Genomic DNA, 25148 nt, shown 5'->3' with positions numbered 1-25148 from the left:
AAAAAAATAAAAAAATAAAAAAACAAATAACACACAGATAGGAAGAGATTGTAAGAAAATTAGAGATGAATGGGGAAAGGAACCAATCATCACAGCAACAAGAAATAAAATATTTAACATAACAATAATTGTGTACTGCCTTCCTGAAAATTACAAAATAACAACCACACTCATTATTTGGTCAATGAAAAAAATTTATGCAAAATTACACGCTTATCATATCCTTGAATGCATAGATCTAAGATGGTATAGATGTTAGCTCTAGCTAAGTTGATTTACTATTGCATTAAAATTATATTATAATCTTTACAACATTATAGTTCACTTGAAAGAAAAAATATTAGAACAAATTTTTAAAAATCTTTAGGAATAAACTAGGCAGTGGTACAAACCTATAATCCCAATACTTGAGAGATTGGGAGAGGAAGAGCATAAGTTTGATATTAGCCTCGACAATTTAGTGAAACTCTGTTTCACAACAACAACAACAAAATAGGTCTGGGGTAAAATTAATACGTAGAATGCCCCTGTGTTCAGTCTCTAGTAACACACACACACACACACACACACACACACACACACACACACACTCTTAAAACAAAGAAATGAGGGTAGAATTTGGTAGAGGATAAACAAAACAATGTAAATCCCTATGTCTATGTTTTTGAGAAATGAGCTCAAGAACTTATTATAACCATTTATTACACAATGTACTTAAAATTTCAAGTAATGGGTAATTCAATAAATTGTTTGAATAAATGCTGAAAGTATGTTAGAATCCTATCTAACATCAAATTAAGTAAAGGTGTATTAATACACAATTGTAATAAAAATAAATTTATACAAATATTAAAGTGGAGATATAATTTAGGGTGATTGAATGAATTTCATATTATGACAGTAGGCTTATAAACTATAATATTAAATACTTTGAGATTATATTACCTAAAACCTGGCATATTTTGTTTAATATAACATGGTTATGAGCAAATTAAAATCAAATAACAAAATAAAAGATATTTCTAATAAGGAAGGATCACTTTTAGAGAATCAGATTATATAATACACAGTCATGTATTAATTTTAAAAACAGGACTGTGGTGGAAGAAAAGTGATAGGCTTTACATAGATAATTAACCAAAATGCCCATCAATCACTATTCAATTTATAATGATATTTTCTGTCTTACAGTAATTAAAAAATATAATCTTAAGAATATGCTATCCCATATTCAAGTTATTGTTTTTCCTTTTTTCCCTTTATTCCTCTCTTTTTTTCTTTCTTTTTCTTTTTCTTTTTTTTAGTTTTTGACTTGGCAAATATATAACTATTGACTAGTAGCTAGTTCCAAAACGAATGGAGGATGATAGCCTTACATTAGTTAGAAATCAGTGCAAAGTTTGAAGAACATAATTTGAGGAAATGGAATATAAGTCTTAAAACTGATGTGCCCTTTAACCTGAATATTCCACTTCTTAGCTTGCTTTATTAAGGGGTAAAGCAAACTATTCTTTTGAAAAATTGTTTAAAATAACCATTAAGGAGGAAATCCCTAAAGTCAAAGTAAATTCTAAAAAAAAGACCTACATTAAAGGAAGGGATAGAATATTAGAAGCTTTAAGACCTGTTTAAAAAGGCTGTTTGTTGGATTACCACAAAAGTACTACTCACTGAATTATATAAGAAAAAAAAATCTCATTACATATATTCAGATAAAATATGTATATATATATTCAGTTAATATATTTATGCATGGCAATGAAATTGACCTGGTCCTATCTTTACTTTTCCTGTTCATTTTATGTATATGTTTCCATTTTTCTACACCACTTAATTAAAATATAATGAATAACAAAATACAATGAGAAAGTTTGCAGTAGCAAACGGTCACCTCAGAAAAACTGAGAAATAGTATCTGAACAAAACCCATCTGCTAATAACTGTGTTATCACATCTCATGTGCACACAATTCTGAGCCCGCAACCATGAGCTGGACACTCAACTGCCAGGGACATACTGAGACCTGATCTCACTGACTGAGGTGGAAGAAAAGCAGGATCAAATTCATTCAGGCTCAAAATCCTCAGGGTACCCAACACTTTATAGTCTGGGAATTGTACTGCATAAGCCAGGTGCCCCCAAACCAAGAAGAGAAACTAAAATTAACTCCAAGTACCAGGTCTTTATGATAGTCAGCCTCTATCTCCGCCCAGGGAGACAGACTTCCTGCAGTTCTGACATTGGTTCCTGTGCATGTCATGCCAGGACTTGGTGTGAAGTTATTTATTTATTCACTTCTTCATTAATTTATGTTTGCATGTACATTTCTACGCATGCATGCCTGAATTCATGTATGTATGAATGCATTTATGTATAGATGCATGTATTGTGGTACTGTGGACTGAACCCAGGGTGTGTTCTACCTTTGAGTTATACCCCCATCCCCATTTTATTTTTTAATTTTTGAAACAGGGTTTTACTTAGTTGTGAAGGGCCTCCCTAGGTTGCTGAGGCTGACAAGGAACCTATGATCCTCCTGTCTCAGCCTTCCAAGTACTGAGATTACAGGAGGCATAGTATGAAGTTTTTGTTTGTACAACACAAACAAACAAACAAACAAAAAAACAAACAAACAAAAACTTCCCAAGCCAGGTGTGATGGCGCATGCTTGTAATCCCAGTACTTGGGAGGCTGAGACAGGAGGATCACTAGTTCAAGGCCAGCCTCAGCTACTTAGTGAGGCTCTCCACAACTCAGTGAGACCCTGTTTGAAATTAAAGGATAAAAAGTAGGACTGGGGGTGTAGCTTGGAAGTACAAAACACTTCTTTTCACTGGCCCATACTATGGTCTTCAGTATGGATCCGAGTCTTGTCCAACCTTTATAATATATTGTGGAATCAATACAAATGAAGCAGAACACCATTCTCAGGAAATAAAAACTATCAGTCACAGCTCAGAGGAGACATTTTTTGACATGTCTGTCTCTGCGGTTTCCTACTGAAAATTCCCTCTGCTAGAGCTTGCTTTCTTCTCTGAGTGTGTGATTAATTTCGCTGGCCACCAAGGACGGAGGGATGTAGGGGCAGAGAATGGCAGGTAATTGGAGCAGACAAGAGAAAGCAGGGAAGGCATGCCATCTCATTATTTATAATTCCGTCTTCTGGTTGTGGGCCACCGACTGCGAGAGTTGCTGGTGAAGGATGAAGAGTGCAAAGAAAAAATCCCAACATCACAAGACAAGCATGTGCAACTGGCCTGAACTCCTGGGGGGCTCACAAACCAGCCTAGCAGCAAAACTCCAGAGGAAACTGAGCATGTCAAAGTTGAAATGAAGTGTTGCTGAAGTGAACCACAGTATACGTTGTAGATCCGCTCAGCTCCTTACCCTACAGCTTCGCAATATTTCCCAACACTTAGAGAGATACACCGAGTTGCAGTTAGATAAAGAATGGCCGCTCGGAGAGCTCGTAAATTGGTATTTGGAGTTGGTATAATTGAATCATGAAGGTTGTAATCCCAACAGTGGGTAAATCCTTTATGATGATGCTCAGTAGTCACATAAGATATGGCTAGAAGTGGGTCCCTGAGGGTGAGGTCTTGGAGATTATATACATGATTCTTCCTTCCTCTGATCTTCTTTATTCTGGCCTCCATGATGTGAGAAGCACAGCCCATGTGATCACCCTTTCTCTGCCTCCTGCCCCCATACCCTGAGATTACTGGTCCCCGGCCTCACATGAGCTGAGCCCCAAACCATAAGAAAACAAATCTTCTTTTCTCTAAGTGATGTAGTCAGTCTTCTAGAATATAGCTGCAAGAATGCTGACTGGCACACCCTGATTTGAATATTAGAATTACCAAAAGAGTACCAGTACCAGACTCATACATGAACAGCGGCAAAAAAAATCAGGAGGAGCCAGGTGCAGTGGTATGAGGCTGTAATTCTATCACTTGGGAGGCTGAGACAGAAAGATCACAGATTTGAGGCCAGTCTTAGCAATTTTGGAAGACTTTCGGCAATGTAGTGAGACCCTGTCTTAAAATAAAAACAAAATAGGCTTGAGGGTGTCACACAGAAGTAAAACACCTTAGGGTTCAATCCCCAGTACCAAAAAAAAAAAAAAAAAAAGAAATATTATCAGGTGAGTAGTTACTCCAGGAGACAAGAGAGTTCAAAACTAGTTTTACATAATGCTGGGAAAAAAAGAAAAAAAATAATGGAAATACATCTTCTCTGTAAAGGGAGATCAGGTAAGAGGTGTCAGTGCATTAAAACAAAAGAGGTCTTAAAAAGCTTGTACATCTTGTTATATCTGGTAGATATAATGAGCTATGTCATTTTGGTCTTTTGACTTAATGGGTTGGTTGCATTAAAGAACAAAAAGAAAAACATAAAAACAAAACTTAAAAAAGAAATATTTTAGGTGACACATACCTTTAATCTCAGTACTTGAGAGGCTGAGACGGGAAGATTGTAGGTTCCAGACCAGCTCAACAACTGCAACCTAGCAAGACCGTATTTCAGGACAAAAATAAAAAAGGGCTAAGGTAGAACACCCCTGGGCTCAATCCTCAGTACCACGCACACAAAAAAAGAAAGGAACAAGGAAGGGAGGAAAAAAGAAGGAAGGAAAGAAAAAAGGAGGGAAAGGAGGAAGAAAACAAAGAAGGAAGAAAGGGAAGTAAATGTTTTAATACCTGGGAAGATTTTCAATTAAAATAGATATATGTACCTGCACAGGTGAAACAAACCCAAACAGTCCTGTTACATCGACTTAGCTGGTTTGTGGTAACATGTTTACACTCATGAGTTTATTCCATTATTTTGTAACATGAGGAATATTGAAGTGAATATTTTATGCATTGTGTAAAGTCCAGGGTGATGCACAGTCATGTATTTATATTATGGATGAATCTATATTTTTCCACACTCGAGTTAAACCTGCAGTTTATTTTCTTAACTTTTTTATGCTTCCCTGTTTTTCTTTTGCATCTTTCTTCTTGTGTCTTTAGTCTGGATGCGTATCATCTGCTACAAATAGGAAGGTGCTTGCTTACTAACTCATCTAAGTGTCCTATAGTTTAAATAAAGAAATAAGTGGGAAAATACATGATATTGAATTAATGGTAAATCCAATTTTCATCCTTAGTGGAAGTAAATGATAAGCTTAATGAGAATTTTAATATAGGTCATATTAGAGTAATTTCTATTCAGTGTCGTAACAAATCAGTGAAGAAAATTTAGTACACTTCTTTTATTTTTTAAACCAAAACTCAGTGCTTCATATTTACAAAACCGTGTGCTAGGTTAGCATGCTCAGGACTGTGTAGACATTGAATAAGACATAGAGATCGCATATCGATGGATATACATAATGCACAGTAAAATCCCATTTGTAGAAGAACAATAGAAAAGCTTAAAGTCATAGTGAAGCTCGGCAATGAAATGAACATTCAATTTCTGTTATTGTCATTAGAGGATGCGTCAAGACAGAGCATATTAGATTGATGTTTAATTATGATTCAGCTTTCAACCTGTTCAGAACAGGTGGTGGGAGAGAGGTGAGATGTGAATTTAAGGAAATATCAAAGACTAAGGAAGACACAGTGCTGAGTACACAGAGGTCTTCAATCGAAACGAAGGGGTTTAAATTCGTTTTTCAGGAGAAAAGATCTATTGAAATCTTTTGAAGTGAATATCAGGCTTGCAAGTTGTTTTAAAAGGGTTAAGAATCTGAAGCGACCTATTTTAGGGGGAAAAAGAAAAGGGAGAAGATAGAGATGAGGATGAATTCTTTGAGAACTAAGGATAATTTACAGAGCTTCTTATAAATATGTTGTTGTTTACTTTACTCATTTCAATCTATAATCTCCATTGAGTGTTGATTTTTTTTCTGAGTAATAGGAGTTAGAGGTTTTGACTGAATTTCTTCTGTAGTTATGCAGGATTCAGAAGCATTTGTGTACAAAGATTCCACCTGTTCTTTAAACTGTCATGCTATCGTTTTTGCGAATCAAGTGAACTGGCTAAAGGATCTCTGTTCACCCCTGAGTTCTGTCCCACACATGTATGACTTTATATCTTAATTATATATTATGCTCTGTTGGTCTATGGCTTATCTGTGTCTTACAAAAGTACATTAGGTTTCATAATGTAGTAATTTTTGGCAATGCAAGCCTTCAATCTTGTTTTATTCCTGAAAGATTCTCTCATTCTTTTGGGTCTTTACATCTCTACCTAAATTTTATAATAAGCCAATCACTTTTCAATGTGTGTGAGGAGGGGATGGCATTTTAATTGTTTCAGTGAATTTACAAACTATATTGGGGAAAATATTTATTTAAAAATCCTGAGATCGAATGTATGAGTACAAATATTTATCCACCTACCTAGTTGTTTATTTCCTTAACATTTCTAAAATAAGTTGGGCTATTCATTTCATGTGTCTCTATATTACATTCTTTATTTTTAAAGGTTTTATTGATTTGCTTAACCTCTGCTTATGAGATGAACTAGTCTGTGATATTAATCTTTTCGTAATTAATTACTTAGTATATATTTGCATTAGGGTGATATTCCCCACTGGTCAGTATGTGCTTTTTCTCTTTTCCCTAGGAGAGTGCATATGAAATTGATGACTTAAATGTTTGATAAAATTCAGCCAGACTGCCGGGCATGGTGGCGCACGCTTGTAATCCCCGCGCTTGGGAGGCAGAGACAGGAGGATAGCGCAGGTTCGAAGCCAGCCTTGCTGGCTTAAGAGACCCTGTTTCCAAATAAAAAATATAAAATAGGTCTGGGAGTGTAGCCCTAAGGTAGAAGAGCTTCCAGGAACTCCTTTACCACCAAAAAAAAAAAAAAAAAAATTCAGCCAGACATGGTAGTGTATGCCTATAATCCCAGTACTAGGAAGGCTAAGACAGGCACATTACCGGTTTGAGGCCAGCCTCAGAAATTGAGTGAGGCCCTCTGCTACTTAATGAGATCCTGTTTTAAAATTTAAAATAAAAATAGGGATGGGGTATAGCTCAAAGGTAGAATGCCTCTGGGTTCAATCCCCAGTACCACAGAAAAAAAGAAAGAAGGAAGGAAGGAAGGAAGGAAGGAAGGAAGGAAGGAAGGAAGGAACTTAGGGCCTGAAGTTGGGGTTTTTCTTTTATGTTTTGATGACATATTAATATTTCTTTAACCTCAATATTCAGTGTATCCATATGTCGGGTTTTACTTTTGCAGATTCATTGTTTTGCCCCAGGTGAGCTTATAATCTCTGTGATAGAACACCTGTATGCAAGGAAAACAATACTTTTCTATTGGAATTTAAAAGATCACATAGAACCTGGCAAGCTTCCATTTTGTAGCTATGGTGTAGGTATTCATTTTGTACACATGTCTTTAAATTTCAGCCCTGGATATACTCGTTTTATATTTCTTCCCAGGAAAAAACAGCCAACCAGATTTGATTGTGACATCTTACTCCAGCCAATGGGGGATGGCTCAGTGGCCTATGTGTTAGGAGTAAAAGTCTGAGTAGAGCATATGTACCCTTCTACACAGAAGTAAATTGCCTTGCTAGGTTACTTTTGATTTCATAGTGGTTTTTTTTTTCTTTTAATTTGCAGATTTCCTAAAAATCTGTTTCTAACAATCCAACACAAAGTTAGGATAATTTTACCAAAAAACACTCAAATGTGGCACCTTTTTGCCTGTGAACTCAAATGCTTCTGAATGTTTCTCTGTGGGGTGGCCTTCTGCAACTCTGCTAACTACTCTGAAACTTTGGGATGAAAGGTGATTAAGGAATTCTCTCAGCCTTGCCCTACATTCAAACTTGCATGCCCACCAAGTGTATTCCATAGTTCAATAAGAGCAGTGGCTGATAAAGCATGGGGGTAAAATAAAATAAAATAAAATAAAAAGGTCTATGCAAAATAGGAACTGCTGTGGATGTTGTTGATATAGATTGTTTAGAAGTCTCTGGCATGAACGACAGTGGAGTCAGAATGATTTTTAGAGAAAATTATTATTAGAGAAAGAGGAAAGTTGAGGGGGTTGGAGAGGAGAGAGATCTATCCTAGCTCTCCTTCCACCAGTGTCTTTCTTATGCTGAAGGTTTTAACCAAAGCATTATAAGAAATGATTAGTCACAGGAAACAATAAAGCAGTCATGGGATGGGTCAAAGAAAAGCATCAAGCATAGAGGAATCAGGGAATAAAAGGATAAAATTCTGGGAAGTAAGAAAGTTGTCAGGGTCTCTGATTACCAACAGGGTCCCTGTTTATCCATCTTATTTGGTCTTTGGGTGGACATTTTGTGCCCTTCCCAAGCCAGACCAGTTGATCTCAAAGCTGATGATTAAGAAGGCACCCAACAAGGAATGCTATTATATTTTTCTTCTGATTCAAATGTATTTAGAAATAAAGGACATTTCAGGATAAAAAACTATTTTTCTCATCCCAATTTAGTATTTAGTAAAAATACTAAAAAGATTGGCCTTGCATACCAAAGGGCAGGAAGCATCATTTTTTCCTTATAACGTTACACCTCTGCCTCCCCATCTTTCTCACCAGGCCGACTTTATGTGCAAAGCTGATCTTTCTTATTTTAAACTTATTTTTAGGTAAGATGTTAAACATAGAATATGGGTGAGGATCCTTGATAAGGTGGATATGTGCAGTGTTGGTATAAGTTCCAGTCCAGGTTCAGTAATGGGTTCTGTTAGCTGATTGCAGCTCAGTTCTAAAATGGAGAGAGGTTGTTCTTTTTAGTGGAGGTCGCAATTCCAAAGTTTTCACTACATGAAGTGTCTGGTTGTTCTTCTCAGTTATGTGTTTTTTTTTTTTAACTTAAAGGATTTTGTAAAATGGAAATCTAAATTTTAAGTATTTTGAGGTGCTTAAATGTTAATATTTAAATTTCATTGTATATTTGCTACGGGTATTTAAAAAAATTCCAAGTTGACTTAAATCATTTTCTTTTGTTTCTCTCTTTAAAGAATTGAAGGAGCTGGGCATGGTGGTGAACTCTTGTAATCCCAGAATTTGGAAGGCTGAGACAGTAGGATCACAGTTCGTGGACAGCCTCAGCTACTTAGTGAGGCCCTTTGCAATTTAGTGAGACCCTGTTTCCAAATTAAAAAAAAAAAAATAGGGCTGGGAGTGTAGCTTGGCAGTAGAACGCCCCTGGGTTCCATCCCTAGTACTGCAAAATAAATAAAGAAATAAGTAATTGAAGGCAGTCATGAATCAATTGCTGTGTCTAAAATCCAGACCCAGATTGTACCAGGATGTTTAAACTATGTCATAAACTGTCAGAGTTAGATAATAAAGACTAATGATGGAAAGGTTAAAAGAGTCTTCCAGGTGTGGATTTAGATCAATGTGTTTGCTCTGTGGCTCCAGGATTTCTGAGCATGCCATATCTTGCCAGAGACGTACAAAGCTGTCTGTCTTTAAGACATGGAACTCCTGCATGTAGGCCAGTACATCAATCAGTTGATTAACAGGTAGCTTTTGAATGTCTACTGTCTGCTAAAAAGACTCTGATTAGAATATCCTGTGTGTGTGTGTGTGTGTGTGTGTGTGTGTGTGTGTGTGTGTTTGTTTGGTATTGGGAGTTAAACCCGGGGCATTCTACCTCTGAGCTCCATCCCCAGTCCTAGCTTTATTTACTTATTTTTTTATTTTGAAACAAGGTATTGTTAAGTTGTGGAGGGCTCCACTAAATTGATGAAGCTAGTCTTAAAACTACAATCCTCCTGTCTCAGCCTTCCAAGTAGTGGGATTACTGCCATGCTCCACCACATCAAACTTCAGAATATGCTTTAGTTGGCAATTATTTAATAATTGTCATACTTATTAATTTAAATAGCAAATACTATGTTTTCACAAAGGAAGGTTTGGTTTGCTTTAGAATGCCTTTTGAAAGCCAGGCATGGTGGCGCACGCTTGTAATCCCAGCTTTTGGGAGACTGAGACCAGAGGATTGCGGTTCGCGGACAGCCTCAGCTACTTAGTGAGGCCCTCTGCAACTTAGTGAGACCCTGTTTCAAAATAAAGAATAAAAAATAGGGCAGAGGGTGTAGCTCATATGTCAAATGCCCCTGTGTTTCATCCCCAGACCTGCAAAAAAAAAAAAAAATGCCTTTTGACAGCTTTAAGGATAATTTAACACCAGCATGTCTATTAAAATAATCTGACATCTGTATAATAATACCATTTACTATCAGTAAAATAATAAAAAATAAAACAGGCCCTACTAAACCTTTGGAATACTATTTTAAAAAGCCACATGTCCACATATCCATCTTAAATTAGACTATATAATGAAGTATATGGATCAAAATGTCCTTACTTCTCCATTGGAATATAGAATAAAAATTTTAACTAGGTTTATTTATTTATTTATTTATTTATTTATTTATTTATTTATGTGGTATTGGAGATTGAACCCAGAGGCATTCTACTTCTGAGTTACAACCACAACCCTTTTTATTTTAATTTTGAAACTGGGTCTTACTAGGGTGATGAGAATCTCAATGCTTGCTGAGACTGAGGATTCTCCTATCTTGCCCTCCCACATCCTGGGATTACATGTGAGCTTACAGATTTTACAAGAGCCAATGTATGCATTCTCAACTACTCTTCAATGTAAATTAATGAGGGCTTCTACTTTTGCCAAATAATTATATTTTTGTATTTTATATAATGTATTCGTCACTGAAAGAGTTGTATGGTTATCCATTGCTGTGTAACAACCACTCCTAAGGCAGATTTACTGTAGCATCCCGTGATCCCATGAGTTCTTGAGCCACATTGAGGCTACTTGTTTGGACTTATTCAGTTGTCATTAGCGGCTGGGGTTGGTGTGAGAAGAAGATACTATCAGACTGAATTGATTCCTATGAGGACAACAGCTGGCTTTCACTATCAGCTGGAAGCTTAGCTGCTTGGTCTTCTTAAAGCAGGTGCTTTAAGGAGCCCTATATGTATGTTCAGGTTTCTCAGAATAGAATGGCTGAGTTCCCTGAGCAAACAAAAAGTACATGTTCCATTAGACAAGACATAAATAGTTCATTTCTGAGAATTTTCACAAGGTCATTTCTCCATTGCATTGATTCAAGCTGTTACACATGAGGAAGGGCCATGAACTCTTCATCTTGGGAAAGAATATCAAATAACTTGCGGTCATTTTTAATGCAACGCACAGCTTATGGAAGCACCAACATGAATCCGGTATTTTCTAAACTGTTAGATTTGCAGACTAATGATGGAAATATCCCTAATAATAAGGTTAACTAGACTCTGGGACTCCAAGTACAGAGGGGCCACCGTCGTGACAATCATTGATTGTTCCCATCATTTAGCTGGTTTTTAATATGAGCTCCTGTGTCCTTTGCAAGTCAATTTAAACCAATTTTCTAGGTCATATCTCATGACACACTTTAACAGGCATTTTACTGATTTCAAACTGCAGAAAATTCCCCGTGTTGCCTCCTCTCTAAAGCCTAAGAAATGCTTTTAAGGGAACAATGGTAATTTGTTTTTAATTTAGACAATTAAATATAGTCATTCCAAGCCTTCTCATTATTGGACAGGAGATATTTTTTTTTTTCATTACTAACCATCCATGGCTGTTATTTTAATTTTTTAACAGTACAAATTTTATTGAATTTATCCTAATTAAGGAAAAACAAGGAACAGAGCTTAATGCAGTTTGCCATATTCAGGGAAAAGAATCCTTCATTTGTAAGTTGTATTGACCAGAATCACTTTTACCACCGAGTGTCAGTAGCCTATGGAATTCCATTTCTGATGAAAACTGAAAGCATACTTCTTGAGTGGAATGAAAATTTGTTGTGTACAACAAAAATATTTCTCTTTTTGTTACTTTCTTTTGAATACTCATAACCATGGAGAGACAAGGGTTTGTGGATCTGTTCAAGATATATGCATGTCCATTTCACCTTCAGCTTACAGCAGATGATAAGAACTGTAACGGTCTTATTCTGAGTGATTTCATAAGGGGTATTGCTAACGATAAGCCTATCTAGGAGGGAAAGAAAAAGTAGGAGAAGGCCTAGAAAATTAACTACAGAGCAAAGCGTCATTTCAGAGACGCTGGACATCAGAAGTAGTCACTGTTCCTCATGTTCTAAAGTCACTTGTATGGGCTCCTGTGTCATTTCTTAAGACTGAATAATGACCGCTGGATAGATGTTTCATGGAACCATATTTTGACTCAGCAAAATATATAAAGAAATAACCTAACTGCAAATCCAGATCCAAAATGGAATGCAGTCTTTTGAGAGTTAAAGAATCAGCTGTTTTATGAAGTGTTCTAAAAGAAAACTTGGGAGGGGAAATTATAGGACAATGTATGCAAAACACATCAGTTGGATTAGGGGACTTGTAATGCCTTTTCCAGTCCTAAGACAGTCACTTGCTGATGGTTGTGGACTCTTACTGGCCCTGGTTTCTCCCCAGGTGGTAGAAATAGATCTTGGATTAACTTGACTTCCTGCTTAGATATGGAAAAATTCACCCAAGTGTCACCTGTCCAAGCCAGAACTCCTATCTTCTTAGTCTCTAGTTCACAACCTGCTCGTTCCCCTTCCCCCATCTCATAGCTATAGAGTTTTCCACAATTTATGCTCCTCATAGCTTTTACCACTATCGGATAGAATGTCTGTGTGCTTACTGATTTTTTCCTCTCACCAAACTCTAAGCTTCATACATGTAGAAACTTTGAAACTCACTTCTATATCCCCAATATCTAGAGCAGGGCCAAATCCAGAGAACTGTGGTTTCTATGTATGTGTGTGTGTGTATATATATATATTGAATTACTTTCAAAAGAGCAGCTGAGTATAAGAAATATTGAAGAGCTGTCTCAGATAGCCCAGCTCCTCAAGCGCCCCCACCCCCAGTACCTGGTTCTTCCCTAAAATATTGCTTCAGTGCGAGATAGTAACACTTGTACAACTGTTTTACAGCATGTTTGAAAAGTATTATAGAACTGAACGCCGTCACAAATTCACCCCTTCCCAAACTTTGTTGGGCCTCTTGCTTTTCTTCTCTTTTTAGATTTAGATCTTCATTATCCATTGCTGTTTCTTCTTATCTTAGTACCATCTCCACATCTTTATCTCCTTTTAATTTGATTTAATTAATTAATTAATTTTTTTGTGGTACTGGGGTTCCTGGAATCCCTTCTTCCTCTGGGCTACACTCCCAGACCTATTTTATTTTTTGGAAACAGGGTCTCCTAAGCCAGAGCGGCTGGCTTCGAACCTGCACGATCCTCCTGTCTCCGCCTCCCAAGCGCGGGGATTACAAGCGTGCGCCACCACGCCCGGCTTGATTTAAATTCTAATGGTTGTGTGTAAGTGATTTAAATTCCCGCTGGGCGTGATGGCGCAGGCTTGTTATACCCGTGCTTGGGAGGTGGAGGCAGGAAGATCACGCAGGTTCAAAGCCAGCCACTCTGGCTTAAGAGACCCTGTTTCCAAATAAAAAAATATAAAAATAGGTCTGGGAGTGTAGCCCAGAGGTAGAAGGGTTTCTAGGAACCCCAGTACCACACACAAAAAAAATTCTAATGATTGTGTGTATGTGTATGAGTGTGTGTGTGTGTGTGTGTGTGTGTGTGAGATACTGGGGATCGAACCCCGGAGTGTTCTACCTCTGAGTTATGCCCTTAGCCCTTCTCGTTTTTTATTATTTGAAACAGTCTCACAAAGTTACTGCTTTCTACTATTAAACCCGAGATTCTCTTCTGTCAGCCTCATAGGTATGGGGATTATAGGCATACACCACCACAACCCCATAGGTTCTAGTGGTGTTAAGGGTAGTTTTGTTTTATTTTCATCCCTTCTGAGTTGGTTAAATACGCTGCTGTTGACATCATTTTCCTGGCCATCAGTTGGCATGGCAGTTTCTCCCTTGAGTCTCCTACCACTTCATGTTCAGTCCAGTTAGTTATTCACTGACCCATATTGCTTTACTTGACTCTCTAAACTAGCAATTTAAACTATCTCGTTATGATAATTTGTAATTTCCAAGATTCAAAGATGAGAGATATATGTAGCTGGCTTTTCAAGTGGTTGAGCTATGGATGAGGCACCATTTGTGTGACAATCTAGTGACTCCTTATTAGGAGTCATTAATTGTTAGGTTGAGCAAGTAAACATTTAAGACACCAGAAAAATTTACATCCCAGTCAATCATGCGTAATTTTTAATATACCTAATTACCAAATGTTGCATAGAACAAAGTTATATGGAGATAATTGTATTGTTTGTGTGAAATAATTTAACTGATGACTGGGGTTGCTGTATTTTATTTGGAAACCTATTTCTTATACGTTATCATCTCTCCATCCTTTTAGGCATATGGAGAATTTTCTTTTGCAAATGAGAAACACACAAGAGCTCTTTTTGGGAGAGAAGAACATGCAAAAGACAAAAGAACTAAAAAAAATTAGCCAAAACAATAAGCACCTGGCCAGGTGTAGTGGTGCATGTCTATAATTCCAGTATTTTTGAGTCTGAGACAGAGGATAACAGGTCCAAGGCCAGCCTCAGAAACTTAGCAAGATGTTCAGTGACTTAGTGAGACACTGTTTCAAAATACAAAGGGACTGAGGGTGTCTTAGAAGCAGAATGCCTCTGGGTTCAATTCGTAGCATCGATGTAATAATAATAATAATAATAATAATAATAATAATAATAATAATAAATATTTATAATAATATCTTGCAGAATATTTTGAGTAGTTTTTAAGCTTCTGTAGTGTTGGGAGAGGCTAGGGACTGAGGGAGCTCTTTCTCTAAATGCTGTGCTGAACTGGGCAGGAGCTAGGCTGATTCAAAGCACAGGTGGCAACGGGTAGACCTGGCTCTGCCTGAATCCAGAACTATTATTTTTCTTCAATATTTGGTACCTTGAGGAGTGCCAGGATTTGATAATATTTATCTCTACCAGGATATCATATTCAGCCAATAACGGCAGCACCAATGCGATACAATTAGTATTAAGGGCTGATGTCAACATGTGTCAACATGTGCAGAGGGAAGAACTGTACGCTCCTGCAAAGTGCAGAGTGTTCCTAGAAGGAAGTCTAGAATCCGGGTTGATAGAGCATGTGTTCATAAATTCCCCATTGATATAGCATGTCCTCATATTCGTTTGGGTATAAATGAAGACCTGATCCAAACTGTATATGTAGGATGGAAAACTAGTTTACTTCTGAGCCTTCAGTGACAAACACGCCCACCCCATAATATTCATTTCAATTTTCTGGATGGACTCAGGTTCACTAATTAAGACTTAGCTAATTCAGCTTTCTTCTTTTTTTTTTTTTGTAGTACTGGGGTTCCTGGAAGCCCTTCAACCTCTGGGCTACACTCTCAGACCTATTTTTTAATATTTTTATTTGGAAACAGGGTCTCTTAAGCCAGCAAGGTTGGCTTTGAACCTCTGCGATCCTCCTGTCTCTGCCTCCCAAGCGCGGGGATCACAAGTGTGCGCCACCACGCCTGGCCTAATATAGCTTTTATTTAAGCCTTCTCTGACAATCCTTTCAAAACATCCTCCTCGCTTCTACTTCTATGACTTTTTCTTAGTTAGGGAATGCCATTTATCATTTTAATTATAATTTATGTAATTACTTGTACATTTATTTAAGTATATTTACAAAGTGCTTGCTTGAGCACTTATTTAGATATAAAAAATATAGCAGTGTGCAAAACAAGTGAAAAATCCTTATGATACCTGCTAGTAGAAATAAACACGTAAGAAATTAACAAACTATATAGCATGTTTGAAGGGATGAGTAGTACATTACTGACCTCAATTTTAAAACTTTTTTTTTCAACTTTGATATTCAACTTTACAGTAACTTTGACTAAACGGGAGGGATGTGTTTCTTACTTTTTTGTCATTGAGTTCCCCTAGAAGACAACTTGGCTTTGCTCAGTAGGATGAGGCATGAGGCAGACATGACCACATGGCTATCCCAAACTGTTTCTTTAAGTATCTCCACTTTTATCAATTTGTCCCCCTGCATTTGTACTACAACCATAAGAAGAACTTGTCTGTGCTTGCATGTGGTTCTATAAAAGAGGGTGAGTATTCCAGGAAGTAGAGTCATCCCAAAGGAACCTTGCCTAGATCAGCAGAGCTGCCCAGAAAAGCCAAGCAGAATTCACAGACCTTCCAACTGGCCCCCAATTGGGTGTGGCATCATGTGGCTAGTATTTGGGATGCTAAAACAGGAGGATCTGAGATTTGAGGCCAACCTTGCTAACTTAGAATCTCAGAAATTTAGAAAGACCCTATTTCAAAATAAAAAATAAAAAGGGCTGAAGGTATAGCTTTAAGGAAGAATGTCCCTGGCCCCAATTCCCAGCACCAAACCAAACCAAAACAAACAACCCAACTAAGTAGCTGAACCTGTCCACAAACCTGTGATCCTCCTCTCTTATCCTCCCAAGTACTGCTATTACAAGTGTGCACCACCAAGCCCTGCTTGCAAGATCTTTTATAAAAATTAAAAAATAATTGGACTAGGGATGTAACTTGGGGTTACACTCTTAAAACAAACACCTGCATTAAATCCACAGGATGAGAGAGAGGGAGGGAGGGAGGGAGGGAAGGAGGGAGGGAGGGAAGGAGGGAGAGAGAGAGAGAGAGAGAGAGAGAGAGAGCAGCCAACTTAAATTCTATGTGACAGACAAAAATTAGAGTATTTGTTGCCAGTAGACATGATTTGCAAAAAATATTAAAAGAACTTCAGATAAAAGAAAAATAATAATAGAGATCAGAAACTGAATAGAAGAGCAGCAGATAAAGAAACAAATAAAGGAAAAATAAAAGCTTCTGTTGTGTTTTTTAATCTAATAGATGAGTTTTTCAGATTAATAATAGCAACAGTGTATTCAATACTTATAGCTAATGGATAAATGAATGAAAAGTGATATAAAGAATGAAAAAGAAGCCAGAAATATTTTGTCTTAAGGAACTTTTAAAATACCCATGGAATTGGATGCTTTTGCTAAAATGTGAACATAGATTAGTTGGGATTGTATATTGCAAATGGAACTATTATCCCTAAAAATAGAAAATCCATGTACTAAAAGTGAAGAAAAAAGAGAATCATGCAAAATAATCAAAACCAAGAGATTTAGAAAGAGTGGAAGATGATAAACAAAAACAAGGATGATATTTAGAAAATAGCACAAATATGGTAGATACCAATTCATAGTTTTTAAAAACTCACTTTAAATATCAATGGCTTAAATAAACTAGTTACAAAAGGATATATCAAAGTAAATTACAAAACAAAATCCAACTATATGTTGTCTACAAGAAACATACAACATATTTCAAAAATAAAGATATATATGGACTATCAAATATACAAAGGAAAGAAATAGAAAATATTATACCATGCTAACACTGATCAAAAGAAGGTTGAAATGGCAGACGATTATTATACAAAATATGTATTAGTTTGATTTATCCAGAAAAACAGAACCCATAATGCATAAATTTAAATAGATAAGTAGATAGAGTTATTATAAGAAATTGGGTCACATGATTGTGAGACTAACGATTTCCAAGTACCACAGCTGGCAGATTAGAGACCAGGAGACTTGGCCATGTGGCGATTGTCTGAGTGCTGGAAGGCTCTAGGCTGAGCAAGAGTCAGTTCCTGTGAATCCAAATTCAGGAAATATCTTATATTACAGCTCAAAGGCAAGCAAGCTAAAGGAATTTCCTCTTGCTTCCTGTTTGTTTTCTTCAGCCCTTTGACTGTTTTCATGAAGCCAATCCTCAGTTAAGGATGGACTATTGGCTTTACTAATCTAGAAAATCAAATGTCAATCTCACCCCAAAACACTCCGATGGACAGACCCTGAATAATGTTTGACTAAGTATCCTGTCACCTTGGGGCCCAGTCAAGCTGAAACACAAATCTAAAAATCAAAACACACTGCAAAGCATGAGAAATCATGATAAAGAAAGGCATTGTGCAAGGGAGAAAGGGTTAAATCTTCAAGAAGGGCATTACAATCATATGCGCCCACCAAGATAAAATACCTAAGTATGTGAGCCTGCCTGAAACCGATAGAACTTCAAGGAAAAATAAGTTATTATAGCCAGACATTTCAAATCCCACTATCAACAATGGACAGGTCCAGCAGGTAAGAAGTCAGTGACGCATGTTTTAAGTGAAAAGTATCATTAATCAACCGCATCTAATTTATATCTACAGAATATTGTTCATCCAACACTAGGGAACACATTCTTCTCCAGATCACATGTGCACCTTTGGAGGCAGGGCGCTACATATAAACAAATTTCAAAAAATAGAAATCACGCAAAATATGCTCCAAAACACACGGTAATTAAGCTGTGAGTCAATAACATAGCTTGGCAAGCCTATAAATACTTGGAGAAAAGAACAGAACACTTATAAATAACAAATTGGTCAAAGAGAAAGTATCGGGAGAAATTTTAAAAATACTGTAGTCTATAAAGAAAAATATTATGTATTACATTTTGTGGGAGGCAGTGAAAGTAGTGCATAGTGGAAAATTTATGGCACTGGTTATATTTATTAGAAAATAAGAACAATTAAAATTAATAATTTAAGATATACATTAGGATACTAGGAAAAGAGAAGAAAAAGAACAAAAGTAAATACAGAAATTAGAACTGAAGTGAATAAAACTAAAAACAGGAAATTATTAAGAAAAAACAAAATATTCAAAGCTGGTTCTTTGAAAGATTAAAAAATTGATTAACCTCTGGCCATACCAATCAAAAACAGAGGGAATATACAAATTATTAATAACTTCAAATAAAGAAGGAACATCATTTTCAATCTCATAGGCATTAAAAGATAATAAGAATATTATGAGCAACTCTAGGCTTTAAATCTGATAGAATACAATGAATTAATTCTTTGAAAGTTACAATTTCCTGAAAATCACAGAAGAAAACATAGTTAATCTAAATAAATCTGTATCTATTGAAAAACTGAATTTGTAATCCTTCAAAACAGAGCTGCAATCCCAGATAGGATTAATGGTGAATTCTACTAAACATAAAAACTTAATCAATTCTCTAAGATCTTTTTCAGAAAATTGAAGCAGAGAAATACTTCATAAACCATTCTATGAGGTCAAAATTATCCTCATATTAAAATCAGGTGAGAACATTAGAAGAGAAGTAACCTACAGACCAAATTTATCATGAACATGAGTATAACATATTTAACAAAACCACTAGCAAATTGACTATAACAGTTTATAAAAGAATGAAATAATCAAGAATCATGGTTAGAAAATATAATAATGATGTAAGTCCATAAGCTCCAGTCTTCAAGAAAGACAGGACAAACCTAAATTTTCAGTCTATTCCAACAACCATAGAGTGTGTTATATGAAGATATGAATCTCTACAGACCTAGCCTGCCATAGACTGAACCCTGAAATCTCCAAAAACTGTGAGCAAATAAATTTTTCTTTCTCTAATTTATATGGTCAATTGTTTTGGATTATAGAGGTGAGAAGGTTGAAAAAGAAACCCTATTATATTAATGAGTTTTTATAGACATTATAATCCCCTCTGATATTTCCCAGGATGGATATACAGAATACCCTAGAAATATATTAAAATGATCGTATTCTCATTTGTCTTTTACATGAACACCAAGGGAAAACAACAGTGCCCCTGTTCTAAATCACTTTCCCCCCTCCCATTTTTATCCCCTCACATCTAGAAGATTACCCTTCCTAGAGCCTAATATTCCTATAGGCTAGACTCTATAGCTCTCATGATTTCTTCATATCCTGTTTATTTTGCAATCAATTTATGTAATTTCAGATTTATGGTGATTTCCAAGTTAAAATTTAATGATAAGCCTTCCACATTTGGAGCATGTTTTGGTGGTGAAGCTCATTATAAATAATATTATCAGTAGACTTGAAATTCTCATTACTGGTTAAAGGTCCTTAAATAGCTCCATTTTAATTGACCAGTGATGCCTTTCTGAGGACCATCAGATGGCATTTTTTAGACTGTTTCTCTATTGGCCACACACAGGCAGCTCTGAAGACAAGTGGTGAGGCTGGGACACACTCGGCTCTTGGCCACACATTGCTTTCTGGCTCGGGAGGGCAAGAGATTCTGTACACCTGTGCAATCTCTCCGGGTGGATGCCCAACCTGCAAATTGGGACTTTACCCTCACTTTTTCAAATCATCATATTTGCATCATTGGGCATTTTTATTTGACAGTTTTCTATTATCTTCTATGACTACAAAATTTTTAGTTAGTGCTAGAAATCTTTGGAACCATCTCCCATCAGAGACGATTTCTGGATTGAGGTGTGGGGAGTTACTAACCTATCTTACAACATATTCAATATTATTTGAAAAGGGCTGAGCCCTACCAAGAGATGATAATTAATTTGTTAATATTAAAAGCCGGGCCATATGGTAGGTTCATTCCCTTTTTTCTGTGTTTCTTCCAAACTGTTTTTCATAGTGGTTGCACTAATTTTCAGTCCCACTAACAATGTATCAGAGTTCCAACTTCTCCACATCCTTGCCAGCCTTTATTACTATTTGTCTTTTTAATGATTACCATTCTAATTGGGGTTAGGTGCAAATGAATTAAAGCCAGACTACTATAGTAATGCATGCATATCTATGTTTATAACAGCACAATTTATAATTGCCAAACTATGGTACCAGTCTCGGTGTTCAACAAATGAATAAATGGATTACAAAATTATGGGATAAACACACTATGAAATTCTACTGCCATAAAGAAGAACAAAATTATGTCACTTACAGGGAAATGGATGAAACTGAAGACTCTTATGCTAAGTAAGATTAGTCAGTCACAAAAAGTGAAAGGTCAGATGCTTTCTCTCATATGTGGAAGCTAGAGAGAAATTGGGGACACAGAAGGGACTCTGGACAAAAGAGGAGAAACCTTGGTAGAGTGAGGGAGGTAGGACAGGGGAGCAAAAATTGAAGAAGGAAATGCTTCAATGGACATTTGCAAATTTATCAATGCCAATCATTGTGTTGAGCAAGGGAAGGGAGGAGGAAAAGAAGATATGGTGGGAACTAGGGGAGGGCTCACCGAGTCCTGCGTGCAATGTGTGCCTCCGTCACCCTGAACTTCGTTACCATATATGATTACAATGCAACAATGAAAAATAAAAATGAAGCAAACTATACAAATATTAAAAGCTGTACGGAAGATAATTTTGAAACCATGCAGGTAGTGGAGGAGTCACATCATAAGAGTGTTCAGGCTCTTTAATACTGGGTAACACTAAACATTTTATTCTTACATCCAAGCATTTGCTAATGCCTCCCATTTTTCTTTGAAGTGATTTTCCCCCTTTATCACTGTTGCTTTGATGTAGTTTAGGTCTTGTCAGTCTTGCTGAGAGTATTAAACTGGGCTTCTTCTCTGTCTCCATTTCTCCAACGAGCCCCCCATTCACTCACCTTTCACCATTCTGCCAGAATGATCTTTACAAACCCAAGATAAAAATAAAACCCTCTCGTATTTTAAGGCTTAAAGGCAAACAGTAATTTTCAGCTTTAACATTGGCATTAGTCAACGTTAAGCCATTTTTTAAGCTATGAAGTTCTTCAACAAATTTTTCTTGAGAGCTACATTTGAGGTACTATTAGAATGGTCAGAAATAGGTTTTCTCTATACTCGGCTCACAGTAAGTATCCTCTTAAAAATTACACTCCAGTAGGCAGATGTCTCTCATAATATTTTAGTTCCTGACTCTACCCTAATCCATTGTCACCCATCATGCTACATATAGGATACCTATTATTTTAAAATCCCTACAAAATTTCTCAATTTAAGTTTTTATAGGTGTTTACGTGTATAGTGATGGAACACAGTGGGTTAATTTATGTTGTGTTATCAGTTTAGAGGACTTATCTCTCATCCTCAGTCAGAGCTCTTACCCTCTCTAGAGGACCAAATCAAATGTGGTGCTCCTTTAAAAGTGTTGTGGAATCTGCAAGCTGAAATTATTGATTCTTATTCAAGCGTGAAGGCAAAAGAACATTTTAACATATATAAGAAACCTTGAGAGAGTAGATTTCCTTTGAGCCTTCTTATGAAAAATCTTCTGGAAGAGTAATTTTAGCCTATCAAAATAAAAAACTATATAATTTTATGAGTATTAAGCAAACTTCTGTGGTTTGAGTATGGTCTGTCCACCCCAAAACCCATGTGGACATGTAAACTCTATTTTGAAAAATTAAGAGATGGGGGTTCCCTGGGACCTTTAAGGGGTGATTAGGGCATTGCCCTCATGAATGGATTAATGTATTTATTGATCAATGGATTATCTCTCAAGAGTAGGTCTGTTAAGAGCCAGTTTTCTGTTATTCAGCCAGATTTCTTGTATCCTGGTCTCTTGGCTATGTGATTCCCTGAGGCTCCTTGGGACTTTGCCAGCAAGAAGGTCATCATCAGACACAGTCCTTCAACCTGGAGAAAAAAAATGTAAGCCAACACAATTGTTTTGGTACCTTTTGCTGTTGGAACCAACTACCAACACACCAACACACTACCTTTTGTATTGGAATCAACTATGTAAAGTTTTCTTTATAACTCTCTGAGTCTGCGGTATTATGTTATTGCTAACAATAGCAAAAATGGATTGAGATACAAGCAGACAAAAGTAAAATGCATATCATAAGATACAAAAATATTGATGAATGCCAAATCATAGATTGAAATGTAAGAACTAGGTTTTGATGTTATAATACATCAAAAAGTTTGTTCAGTAATCTAAAGACAATCTTGAGACAGAACACATGATCCAATTACGTGAGATGTCTACAAGGCATCTAAAGAAAAGATAACCAGGCTTCCAAATGGGATGGGATGCAATGGCATAAAATCAGCTTTAGCCCCTCATTTTTTGAGACACCCTCTTGAAATTTCAAAGGGAATCAGAAATAAGAATGCAAATGCATATGCAGGGAAACGTGGAGAGAGCTGAAAAGATGACGCACAGATAAGTGGAATGGGTGCCCAAAGTTGGTGAGCTGAGCCGAGGAATTAGGAACGGTGCTTGTGGATGCCCATGTGCGGTCGCAAAGAATAGAAGGATCTAAGCAAACTGCACTTCTGAAGACGAGATGCATAAGCTGGAGGGCCAAACGGGAATATCTCCTTTCACAAGTGGAAATGAGATTCCTAGGGTCAAGGGAAGACTTTCCCCAGTCCTACTTTCATTCTTCAAACCAGAGGAAGGGGGCTGAAGATTTTCCAGAAATAAACTAAGTTTGCAGGAAGCAATCTGTCTATTTGTCAGGAGAAAGAGAGGCTTTGCCTAGAAAACAACTTTACAACAGCCTATCTTCCTTGGCTGAGAAAAATGAAGACCGAAATAACTTATATGCATAAAGATGTATAAAAAATAAAATATCTACTGGATTTGAATATTGCCTGGCTGAAATTTCTCACATCTTTTCTCCTACCCCAAAAAATGTCTTAAGAAAATACCTCTGTTTAAAAATAGTACAAGAGGGACTTCAGATAATGAAGGAGAAGCTCCAGCAAGGGAATGGCCTAGAGGAGGGTATAGGGGAGGGGAGAGAGAATTAATGAAGAAAAAATTACCAGTGCCAATATCAATTCATGTATGGGGAAGGGGAGGGTGTGAGGGGGGAGCCAAGGAGAAGTTCACTGTGTGTGTGTGTATGTCACTATCACTCTGAACTACTTTATGATGTAAGACTAAAAGGCACCAAAAAAAGTATATAACAATAATGTAAATAAAAGATCCTTATGTAGAAAACGTCTTCATTTCCTCTTCCCACTCCAAATCGCTACCTTCGATGGAAACAATTCCTCCAACAGAACAAGGGAGACAAACGGGGTCTTGGATTTATTTCATTGACTGTATCTTGGCTGCCTTAGACTGCTCAGCTGTAAAGCCTTAGAACAGCCTGTGACTCAGAAACTTCCTATTCAGGATCTCATCTTTGGCAACTTTTTTGGAAGAGTCCTTCAAGTCAGAACATATTTATATTTGACAACTCTAAGACCTTTAAACATTCTCTACAGCTCTCTTCTATTTTCTGAAAGAGTGGGAATTTTGGTGTGCCCACCTAAAAGCAAGATTGCTCCATGCAGCTATGGATGATTCATTTTATTTTTCAGCAACATAAATACAGTGAGGTACAGTGACATTCCCAAACTCATGTTATTATGGAATAAAGTGGTACAGCATAGACCCTTGGATGAGTTTAAGAAGATACAACTTCCACTGCTCTGGAAACAGAGAGCGTGTGCCATTCCAAGGGTCCCTGGGGAGTGGGCATGCTTTTCTACTTAGGAAACCAACTTCTGATATTTTCTAGGAGGAAAGAATCTAAAAGGAAAGATGGTGTGTGAGGATAAATTTTCATTTCACGATGTAATAATAGAAGTGAGGAGCTGGAGACCATCTACACGTTTGGTGTCAATGCAGCAGTCTGCCAGATGGGGTGCCTATGTATGGAAGTGAAGTCTGAACAGAGGGCGCTGTCCAGAGGAGACAGCAATCAGACTTTAGGGCTGTTGGGGCAGATGGTATTCAGGGGGCAGGGTCTGACAAAGAAAGAGAAACAGAGCAAAGGAGTCACGAAAATGTATGTAAAGATATATCGTGCATTGTCACGAAGAAACTGAGGGTCATGCGGCAGAGCAAAATGCAGAAAGTAGAAGGCTGAACGTTAAGTTTAGAAATCACGCAAGGCCAGGGAGACTTAACTAGATGGCATAGTCACCGCGTATGTCTTTCTCAAGCATTCACGCTTATGAAATTCTTAAAATATGACAAATCAGAAGGACTGGATATGTAAGTCATGGAACTTCTGCAAGTCTAAATTTAGTGCCTTAGATACATGACTGAGTTATCTAATACATAATCTTTAAGTGCTTAGACATTTTCTAAATATAAAAGAGATACAAGTCACCAAATATACCATTGATTTACTTTTATCTTTTAAATATTTAGAAATGAAAAAAGTATTTGAATGTCTTTGATGGTATTGTTCATGTGGTCACTGTTGCTACCTCAAGAATGTTTAAATC

The sequence above is a fragment of the Muscardinus avellanarius genome (genome assembly GCF_963383645.1).
Source record: "Muscardinus avellanarius genome assembly, chromosome: 18".
Classification (NCBI taxonomy): Eukaryota; Metazoa; Chordata; class Mammalia; order Rodentia; family Gliridae; genus Muscardinus; species Muscardinus avellanarius.
Note: the sequence above shows the minus strand (reverse complement) of the source record.